At 31.3% G+C, this 12,100-nt stretch overlaps 1 long non-coding RNA gene across 2 annotated transcripts; it reads left to right on the top strand.

Moving 5' to 3' along the window:
* Positions 1–5,954: 5,954 nt before the first annotated feature.
* On the top strand, positions 5,955–11,624 carry LOC105772706 (uncharacterized). Of its 2 annotated transcripts, none has more exons than XR_008196637.1 (5): positions 5,955–6,755; positions 7,011–8,761; positions 9,461–9,686; positions 10,126–10,290; positions 10,882–11,624. It is a non-coding gene; the product is annotated as an uncharacterized LOC105772706 (long non-coding RNA). The 2 variants fall into 2 exon arrangements; XR_008196638.1 differs by having other exon boundaries at positions 5,968–6,755; positions 7,011–7,367.
* Positions 11,625–12,100: the final 476 nt, after the last annotated feature.

A 12,100-nucleotide genomic window follows, 5' to 3' on the forward strand; every position in this document is an offset into this window, starting at 1 on the left:
TTTATTTTATTTTCTAATAAAAGTAAAAATATATGATTTTACAAGAGATTTTATAGAAAAACCAATTTATCTTTCTTTTCCTTTTTAAAATTAATTTTTTTCAGTATAATGAAAACCTGGAGCTTTATAGAAACTACTTAGGTTTTATATGGAAAACATTTTATCTTTTTAATTTTCTTTGTATTTTTATTTCTCGATAAAAGGGAAATGGGTTTCCTTAAATAAAAACTGAGTTTTTAAAGAGAATTGAGTCCACATTTAGATAACTCAATATCTTGCAAATACCCAAGTTTTATTTTTTGGAAAATTTTAAATTAAATTTTTAAAAGATAAAATCAGTAATCAAAATGAAAATTTATTAAAGTTTAGTGACTAAAATGCGTATACAATAGCATTGAATTAATGTGAGTGACCACAATGAAAACTTTTTAAAGTTAGGTGACTAAAATAAAATAAACATTAACAATAGCCCAATTTGCATTTTTTATTTCGATGCCCAAAATAAAAATTATAAAAATTGGGTGACCAACCGTATAATTTACCTAATTTTTAATACATATCTCTTTTAAATGTAATAAAATATGGGATTTTACTAAAATAATATAAAATAAATAATTATTTTTCAAATGACATGGGTGGGTAAGAGTGTTTTATTTCACCAGTGTCAAATCCTCTCTCAACCCCTTTATGTTTTTATTTTTAATTCATGCGTGCGCATTTTGAAAATCAATTTTACAAAATACGCTTTTTATTTATTAAGGGTTTAAATATGCTAAACGCTTTTGTATTCTTTCAAATTTTAAATTTTAGTCCTTATATTTTAATTTGAGAGATTGAGTTCATGTTTTTTTATTTAAAATCTTGATTATTCCATTTTTCAATTAAAATTAACGATGTCAAAAGTAAAATAATTTTTAGCCCTTAACATTTATATTTTTTCAATTTGGTCATTACCCTTTAAAAGTACATAAAAATTTAAAAAAGTCATATTTTAAATAAAAACATAAAAATATCTTTTTAAAAAATAAAAGAACTATAAAAATTATAAATTTTAAATTTTAAAATTATAAACAAAAACTCTAAAATTCAATGTTATCTAAACTAAATTAAACCGCCCAGTCGAACAGGGAATCGGTTGGGTATCGATCAAATGAGGGGTAAAAAATTAGTTGTTGAATAGAGCTAAAAAAATTGATCGAACCAATAGTTGAACCAATTTCGAACTAGTCTGACAAATTGGTTCCAAGAATGACCAGTTAAAGCAAATAAATTATTAAAAAATCAAAATGTTAAAAAATTATAACAATTGGTTCAATTGTTAGTTCAACTGACATTTTAGCCCCGATTCAACCAATCTAAATTGGTTCGCAGGTCAACTTGTTTTTTAAAAATTTTAAACTTTTTTAGTACTCAATATTTATAGTTTTTTTGTCAATTTATTATTTACCCTTTAAAAGTACGTAAATTTTAACAAAATTAAAAAATCTTATTTTAAACAAAAATTTAAAAATTATAATTTTTCAATAAAATAAAATAAAACAAAACATATGAAAAATAACAAAACTCTTTAAAATTCAAAATAAGAAATAAAAAGATGTTTTAAATATTTATTTTAAAAATATAAAAAGATTCAAAATTCAATGTTATCTAAACGAGATTAGGGTGATTGGATCAAGGACCAATTTGGGCATCAAATAAATTTTAGTATTTTAAAAATATATAAGGAAAAATATATTAAGATAAATAGTTGATGTTTTAAAAATAAAATATATTTAACATAATGTTATATTTTGAAAAAATATATTTTTTTTCATCATATTATTACATATTAATCATTTTTTAAAATAAATAAAAAACTTATTAATTAAAAACATGAATTAAAAGTAAAAAAAAATACAAGGAAAATTGTGGCGCCTCAAACCCGATCGGGACAGTCCAACCCGAATTTTAAACGTCACATTAACCACTAAAATGATTCTCCGTACCGGTCAACCAACACACCGCAGACCAACCATCACACTAATTTAAAACATGCTTAAATAGGTAATCTTAAACAAACAATCCTAAAACTTGTTTCAATCATCATAATTCAACAAAAAAGGACCAGGGGTAAAACATTAAATACATAAATCATAGATTTGGACCAACCTATTTCCTGAGCATTTTATTTTAAAGCATTCGTTAAAAATTCGATTCAAAATGATATTTAAAACTTACTTAATTCCGAAGCGAACTTTAAGGACTAAATCATAATTTTTCCAAAATATCCAGAAAAGTTATTTTAAGAAATTTAAGCTACCCTACTAAAATTCAAGTGATAAAATTAAGATATGGAAATTCTAAAACATGCTTTTCTAATCACATAAAAAAAATCAAATTACACTAAGAAAAGGAGCAACCACATAGACACCTGCGAACCTTTACTTAGAAACCTTAGCAGCTCGCGAACCCTAAACCTACAAATCCCTATCACCAGACACATGCGAACCCCTTAATACATTTGACAATTTAATAATCTATCTACCACTGCAACATTTTTCAAGCATATTTCAGGCAGTATAAACACACAAACAGTTATAAAAGTCATTAAACAGTCCATAGAAAGTCCAATAACAAATCCAAATCAAAAGTAAAATCTACTCCCTCAAGTTTGCACCCACATTGCCATCTTTATGAACCAAAAACCATCTCACAAGCACAATTAAAGATGCCTTTGCCTTTGGATCACCAACTTGCTCACTTTACCACTTCACTCCAATTATGTCACTGCAAAAATGTTCACAAAAGAGTGTGAGCTTAACCAAGATAAGTGAGTACTCAAGATGCTATAATAATCCACAAACACAAGAGTTAAAACAAGCATGCTAGACACATTTATTACATAACATCACTTATATCATATCACATTGATACATTGACTATTTATGAAAATGAAAATGCATGTTAAAACACTCATTGGATACAGGATCTCCATTACCTCGTACTTGACTCGTAAAGTCTATATCGGACCCATAAAGTGTAGCATGTAGCTAGCACTCTCCAATACACAAACAAGACCCATGAACGAAGCAATGCTCAACACTCCCTTATCCCTCCACATGTCACAACATCAAACACATATACGAGTACTTAAATCCTATGGCATGCCAACCATATCCAATATTTTCAAAGGTTCACAATGCCAATATATTGATTTCACACATTAATTTTCTAGTTTTTTCACACTCACATATCACGTTCATATCACTTGTCACTTTCACATAATGCACCTTATGTGCAAAAACTTTGCTCAATGAGCCAAATACACTTTTTATTTCAAATGTGTGTGCGTAAAATCAACTATTCACAAGGCATATACAATCATATATTCAACACACATATTCACATCACACATTGGCACATATCACAACACATGTAAGCTTGCTTATAAAATAACAAAGTTCAAGTAAGAACACTTACTCTTAGGACTTAGATTAGATGATTAGACCATCTTAGCCCCCTTTAACTCACTGATTTGCACATCAATTATAGCACACAAGATCACTCACTTTAGCAACTTGCTTGCACAACAAAGCTCAAGTAACCTTTTGCTTACCTTTGTCCTTGCTTGTAGAGGCTCCCAATTGAGTTGACACTTCACATACACATTAAACATAAAAAAAAGGCATTATAAACAACATCAAACACAATTAAATCCCTCCAAAATCATAGATCACAACCTACTAACTTTTATACCGAAAATTTAGCTAGTTTTATCGAAATAGATATTTAACCACTCAAACCTCGTTTCTAAGCTTAGAGTCACTCAAACCTCGTTTCTAAGCTTAGAGTTCAACTTCATACATCCTAAATATTACCTAATTGCATATCTAAATCATCAATTTTATCTAATTACATGGATCTAATTTTTTTGGAAAAATCAAGCTTATTTGAACATCAAGAAGGGGAAACGTTCAATTTGTTTAAATTACCAAGGAGTTGTTAAATGAATGTTAAAAACCTTTTAATTAGATCAAAATAAATTAGAAATCACTTTAAAAACGAAGCTCAACTAAGTAATACAGGATCCACCATTTTCAATCCAAAAGTCAACTTAAAATCATTTGATTCATTTAAATCTTGATTAAATCATTTAAATCTCAAATTGAAATAACAAATCACTTAGTTTAGTCATAAAAAGTTAGAATCTCACCTCAATTCGACGAAAATAACGAGTTTAAGATCAAATTCGAGCTAGGACATGTGAAGAACAATAGAGAATTTGAGGATGAAAACATGATTATTCTTTGAAATTTAAAGAGGAATTTCTGTTTAGGAAGCTTAAGATTCAAAAAGGATGAATCAATTTTAGGAGAAAAGCTCTAATTTGGTGCTTGGAAAAATTTTGAATGATTTGAGAAAATGAGAGGGAAGGGACGGTGGAGGTTGTTAAATAGGCAACCAATTTTTAAAAATTGGGTCATTTCCCATTTAAGCACCTCCAGTTTCTTCACTTTTCCAAATAGGTCCTTTGTTCAATTAAAATTTATTTTCTAAATTATTTTCAAATCCAAACTCGTTTTTAAAATCCGTTTTAATCAAATTAATTCTCGAACACTTAATTTCAATTTCTTAACCCAAAATTTTAATTCTAATTATTTTAATATTTTATTTAATTATCTAACCTAATTATGGTTTTCGATTGACTAACCCCGATTTTCTATCCCGATTCTACTAGTCCAATTTTTGGCGTGTGATAAAAAATATATCAAAGTAATTAGTTGATGTTTTAAAAAATAAAATATATTTAACATAATGCTATATATTGAAAAATATATTTTTCAGCATATAATTACATATTTATTATTTTATCTATATAAATAAAAATTATTAATTAAAAACTTAAATTAAAAGTAGAATAAATACAAAGGAAATATATCAAAATAGTTAGTTGGTTTTAAAAATAAAATATATTTAATCTGTATATAAAAATGTTATTAATTAAAACATGAATTAAAATTTAAAAAATAAAATGTTTGAGAGAGAAATTGAACTAACGAAATACCAGTAGCAACAACAAGCGTATTTTGTCCCCAAACATTTTATGAGTAATTAGTTATTCATTTAAAATCAAAATCCTTCCACAAAATTTTAAAATAAAATTAGAAAGACCCAAGATTCAATGTCACATTCTTGATGTTCAAAAATCATTAAATTGAATAATACAAATTTTAATAATTAAAAGAAATGAAATTTGGGATTAGAAAGGGCTAAGTTTAAATACTTTCAATGCTAATGCATTGAATGATTTTTATTCTTTTAGAAATATTTAATTGAATGTTAAATATGAATTATTTAACAATGAATACCATGAACTTCAATATGTAAAAATAAAGTGCTAAATGAAAAGTTCATTTTCCTCTTATCGTGAAAAGGAAAACGTAAAGATTATTAATTGTTATGATGAGAAAAAAGTTGGAAGTAGACTTAAAATCTTCAAATTAAAATTGATATTTAAGCTATAAATGAAAACAAAAGTGTACATAAGAAAGGGTTAAGAAAATGTATTTATATTCGAGAGATTAAAATGAAGTTGTGCTGATACAAGGGACTTTTGGTTCTGTTTATTTATAGTTCGCTAGTTTTAATTAGAGATTTGTTGGTTAAAAATCGTAATGGATCTAGATTCTTTTAATTTATGATTTGATTATTGTAATAGCTTAATATTGTCTCTTTTCTACCAAAAAAATATAATATTGAAAGTTAATAAAAAAGGAGATTTTGAAATGAAATTCAATAAAAAATAGATAAAAGGTTTTGGAATGAGATTAAGTATTGGAGATTTCATAATTTATTGAGAGTATATAAGAAATTAAATGATTAATTGAAAATATTAATTAGAAACAATTATTTAAATTTGATATACTTATTTTTTATTTTATTTTTTTGAAGTAAAATGCCGAGGCAGAAATTGCATTCAAGGAAAAAGCAAAACCAGCAACCCCCATAGATACGTGTTTGTCTTTTCGGTCATTTGGGGAACGAACAAACAGCTGTAAAGTAACAAACAATAAACAGCAAGGATAAGAAAACAAAAGCCGAAGAAAAGAAGAAAAACTGCCTCGGTGCAGAGGAAAACGATTCATCAGCAGAAGGTGACCTTCCATCTTCTCCTCCAAATAGAAACCATCCAAACCCGAAACTCTGATCGTCTTCTAGTCTAGAGGTCGCAAGCAATCGTCGATCAAGTCCCTTCAGGAAGCTGCAATGACCATCGATCTTTGTCAACCATCTCAGCTGCTTTATGAGGTACTTCAACCCAGAATTGAGAGTTGCCCAGCTTAAAACCATTTTTAGCAATTGTATGAGCAACAATATTTGAATCTCGATCAACATGTTGAAAGAAAATAGAAATAAAGTTAAAGGCCATCGTTCTAATATCTTCAATAAAAATTCCAATCACAGATCTATCCGTGACCCCTCTACGAGCCTTCGTTATAGTCATTCTAGAGTCCCCCTCAACCACCTCCTGTGAGAACCCCATTTCCTTAACAAAGGTTAAGGATTGAAGACATGCCAAAGCCTCAACCGAGAAAGCATCTGCAACGTTACTATTCAGAATCGACCCATTTCCCATAACCAACCCTAAATTATTTCTGATGACGAAACCTGAGCAAGACTGATGTAGATTTTGTTTAAACGCTGCATCAAAATTAATCTTTACAACTGCTCTTTCAGGGGGCAACCACTTGACAACATTGATCTCTACTTTTCAGGTAATCTCTCTTTAATCACTGAACTCTCCATTATAAAGCTTTCAATTTTTGTTCTTATCTCCTGAATTTATTGTTGTTTACCCTTCATCACAAATTGATTGCGAGCATGCCACAACAACCACATCATAATCAAAATTTTACTACAACCAGTAGCATCATTTGACTGAAAACTATAAGCTATTCAATCCCTCAAACTATCACAATAAGGATCTGTTACCCAGTATGAACCCAATTGACTCCATACTTCATTTGCAGGTCCACACTTCAGAATGGCATGCATGGCTGATTCTGGAAACAAGCCACACCTTGGACATAAAGGATAAAGCGCAATTCACCTATTGTATAGGATATATGCAGTAGGGATCATATTATGTATTAGTCTTCAAATAGTGATTTTAATTTTAGAAGGTATGTCTAGGAGCCATAATTTTTTTGTAAACTGCACTATAATCTTAGGAGCTTTCCTCTGTATTTTGATGGTCGATGGTCGATGAGGGTCCTGTAGCCACTACGGATAGAATACTCGCCGGAGCTGTCACCCCTCATACAATCATGTCTTCTTCAACCGAGTGGGATAAAGGGGTGCACTTGATGGCCTTAGCTTCCTCCAAAGTAAACACACTAGTAATGACTTCCTCTTTCCAGCTTTTTGAGTTGTGATCTATAGAAACTGAATTATTAACCACCGTGTTACGAAATTTTTCCTCGCCCATGTAGGAAGCCAACTATCTCTCCATATCGAGATATTTGTACTCGAACCCACTCTCCAACCCATACCATCTTCCAAAACCTTTCTAGCTGCAAAAATACTACGCCATACATACGATGGGTTTGTTCCCAAATGAGCATTCCAAAAGCTTGTATGCGGGAAATATTTAGCTTTAAAAATACTGACAGCTAATGAATCTGGCTTAACTATAAATCTTCAACCCTGCTTTGCCAAAAAGGGTAATATTTAATTTACAGAGGTCATGAAAACTCATTCCCCCTTGATCCTTAGGTTTACTTAATTCAAACCAACTACACCAATGCATACTCTTACGAGTAGCACTTTTCTGCCACCAAAACCTATTCATAATTCTTTCTAACTCATGACAAAGAGTTTTGGGAAGTAAAAAGCAGGACATAGAATAGGTAGGAAAAGCTTATAATATTGACTTAATATAGAACTCTTTCCCTCATTGAGATTAGGGGTGTGCATTTGGTTAACCGACCCGAAACAGTTATAACCGAATTAACTGGCCTTTCAAAATTTTTAACCGTTAACCGAACCGAAATTTTTTCAAAAAAAATTAACCGAACCGAAATTTTTTCGGTTAATTAGGTCGGTTAATCAAATTAACCGAAAATTGTATGATTTTTATTTTTGGTTAAAAATTAACCGAATTAACCGAATTACTCAAATTACCTGAATTGAATCACTACATAATTAAAAATATTACATAAGTATTTGAATCACTACATAATTAAAAACATTACGTAATTCTTGAAATTAACACATAGTTGAAATGTAAGTCTTTAATATTCTCCATTTATATCCATTTATTCTCTCCAAAAAATCTTCATTTGCATTAAATCTAAAAAAAAAACATGTGTAATTGGGTAGATACTTAAGAGTTACACCATGTTTGGTTGGGTGTAATGGATTAGCCATTACACCCCTATTTCGTGAGACCCACTTAATCCCATGTTTGGTTGGATGTATTGCCCTAATATAGGCCTATTACATTACGGACGCAATCCTCATTTTCTCTGCTTCAACGCCGATTTCTAATCCCTTCCAAAAGCAAGAATTAGCTAATCGGTCTCTGTTTTACCTTTCCCAGCAGAAATCGATCTCTACCCCACCCTCTCCCTCTCCCTCTCCCTCTCCCTCCCAACATCAACAGAAGTTGCCACCGAACCAAACCTCCACCCGCTCAGATCTTTCGCAGACTTTCATCTTGGCATCTTGGCATCTTTCGCCAACATCAACAGAAGCGGCAAGTGCTTCATATAATGATAAAGTATGATTGAGTTTATAATGTCATAATTACATGGTGGATTTTAATTTCTAAGCAAGAAGTTCTGTGGCTGAACTTTCTGTTTTGTCGTGGCCAAGCAGGAGTTTTAATTGTGAAATGGTCTCTGAGGATACTGTCCATGCATTAAAAATGAATAGCTGATTAATAATCTTGACAACTGCGGAGAACTTCTGATCTATTGCATTCTCATTTTTTGGAGTTTCTGTTTCATTAGATCAATTCATTTTATACAATTTTTCTTGCTTTTGTTTGAATATTTGTTTTATGTTGTTTCTCTTTTCTTGGATTTTAATTTTGATCTAAAGTCACTTGATTTTTGGATTTTAGTTTTGATCTGAAGTTACTTAAAAAGTAGCATCTATAATCTTCAAGATGTTCGATTTTCAATATTTCTGGGTCTTATTATGGCTTGTTTGTCGAGGAATTCTGATGTGTGGTTTTGGATATAGGTTTAGTTGAGGCAAAAGTACCATGTAACCATTTAGTTGAATGTTTTACATGTGGAGTAGTGTATAATCTATCATATGTAACAATGTAAGGCTCTTTTACGATTCTTTGTGGATTGAAGTCTTGTTTTCGTCTGGATAATTTCTCTGATCAATTTTTGGGAGTCTTAAGTTCTAGGAGTTTTCTTTTTCTGGAAACTTGACATGAATGCATTACTTTGATATTTGGTTACAGGCCAGACACACAGACTCCAATTGAGGAGACTATGAGGGCAATGAATTATGTGATTGATAAGGGTGGGCATTTTATTGGGGGACAAGTGAGTGGTCTGCACAACAGATTACGGAAGCATGGGGAGTAGCTGAGAGGTTGGAGTCCGCTTGCTTCTGGAGTGCTTACTGGAAAATACAACAAAGGAAATATACCACCTAACAGTCGGTTTGCTTTGGAAAATTTCAAAGTAAGAATCACTTCACATTTGATTTGTTACTTTTGATTTTGTATGCTTTATTAATCTTTTTGTCTCAATTTTAAGTGTTGAACATAACCGCTTGTAGTCTTCTAGGTTCCTTTTTCCTCGTAAGGATATATTCTTTTCAATGTGATTGATTTTAGGCTATGGTTCACTATGTTTTGTGCTTCTTACGAATCTAACATCTTGTTTATGCATATGTGCTTGTAATAAATATAATTTCTTGCACGTTTACAGTTGATAAATCTTTGGTGTCTGTATCCGAAAACAAAACAAAAAGATCAAAAACTCAACTGTATAGTGGACTAATCTGATAAATCTCTGGTCTCTGTTGTAGCATCTGTTAATTATTTCTATGAGACTAATCTGAAAATCCTTCCCTATATGCCATGAGTAAGCAACTAAGCTATGTTGTTTTCTTGTGTAGAATCTTGCTAACCGATCACTAATTGATGATATGTTGAGGAAAGTTAATGGACTGAAGCCAATTGTTGATGAACTTGGTATACCATTAGCTCAACTTGCAATCGTATGGTGTGCTGCAAATCCTAACGTATCTTCGGTTATTACTGCTGCTACAAAGGAATCTCAGGTTATTATTTTATGTATCTCTAATCTTTTTGTTTCATATTTTGTTTGGACCACTGTATGGATGCAATGAATTTGCTTGGCTATGATATGCTTCATGGAAGCAAATTTACACATTTTTTTAGTAGTGCAATATTATAAAACTGGGCTATTTGCTGCATATGCATGTGCTTGAAGTGTCAATATATGTTTGATATAGGGACAAACCAGCCGATGACAATGAAATATGGGTAATTTAATTAAAGGGTTATAAATTAATCTGGGATTATAGTTGTTTGCATACTTGGCAAAAGGTGACATGATTGGCTGTTTTGGTAGTGCGGTAGTATAAAATTTGGCTGATTTCTAATTATGCATGCGTTGAAGTGTCAATATATGTTTGATATAGGCATACTGGATGATGACAATGAAATATGGGTAATTTAATGAAAGGATTATAAATTAATTTGGGATTATAGTTGTTTGTAAGCAACAAAGGTTTCAAGTGTATAAGTTTTTTAAACTTAGCTTTTTAAGGGTTGCATTAGGATTTGAATATTTACACTGCTGCTACTCTTAATACTTAAACTAAACTGCAATTTTTTTCTGCATTCAGATTCAAGAGAACACACTACACCAAAACAGGTCTTTAGCGGCAGTCTTAGCGGCGTTTAAACAAAAAACGCCGCAAAAAATAGAGTTTTAGCGGTGTCCAGAGACAAACGCCGCAATAAATGATTATTAGTGGCGCAAGAAATAGGAACGCCGTAATTGACCTGCAATAGCGGCGTTTTTACCTCAACGCCACAAAACTTGTTTGCAAAACGGCTCCGTTTTTTGGTTACTTTATGACTTTAGTGGCGCTTCCACAAAAACGCAGCAAACAATTGGAATATAGCAGCGTTTTCTTAGAAACGCCTGTAAAGATAACGAATTTGAGGAAAAAATCTGAGCAAAACAGTACCGTTTTGTTTTTTCATTTTATTTCTTTAGCAGCGCATTGTAAAAAACGCCGGAAAAGATTGAATTAGCGGCGTTTTCAGGGAAACGCCGGTAAATATAACTAATTTGAGGAAAAAATTTGGACAAAACGCTACCGTTTTATTGCTTCATTTTATTTCTTTAGTGGCGCATTGTAAAAGACGCCGCAAATATTGGGATATAGTGGCGTTATTGGAGAAACGCCGGTAAAGATATCTAATTTGAGGAAAAATTTTGAGCAAAACGGTACCGTTTTGTTGTTTCCTTTTTATGCTTTAGTGGCGAAATGTTAAAAAACGCCGGAAACGGTTCGGATGTAGCGGCGCATATTAAGAAACGCCAGAACTAGACTAAGTAAAATGGCTTCGTTTTATTTCAGGATACTGATTTAGTGGCGCTTTTAAGTAAACGCCGCAAAGATTTCGGCAATACGGCATCGTCTGCTTTTCTTCTTTGGTGGAATGTTCATTAAAACGACGCCGCTTTTGATTGTCTCTATTGGTAGTAGCGGCGTTGTTGACACCATTTTTTTGATAAAAAGGGGTCGACTTGGATTTTGAAAATAGAATGAAAACGAGAGTCGCCACCAATCCTTTTTTAATGAGGTGTGATCGGGTCACCTCAAAAAGTGGTTGTTTTTAATAAACGATTTAATTTTTATTAAAACAACGATTTTGGTCTACGAAATTCAGAAAACGAGTTCGGGAGTCGGTTACGCACGAGGAAGGATTAGCACCCTCGTAACGCCCAAAATTGGTACCTAGTTGATTATTTAATATCTTGATGTCGAAAATTAAAAAACTTGAAAAGAATTTAAAAATACAATCCCTCTTTATATTGTGTTATTTTAAAAT

The sequence above is a fragment of the Gossypium raimondii genome, chromosome 6 (assembly GCF_025698545.1).
Source record: "Gossypium raimondii isolate GPD5lz chromosome 6, ASM2569854v1, whole genome shotgun sequence".
NCBI lineage: Eukaryota > Viridiplantae > Streptophyta > Magnoliopsida > Malvales > Malvaceae > Gossypium > Gossypium raimondii.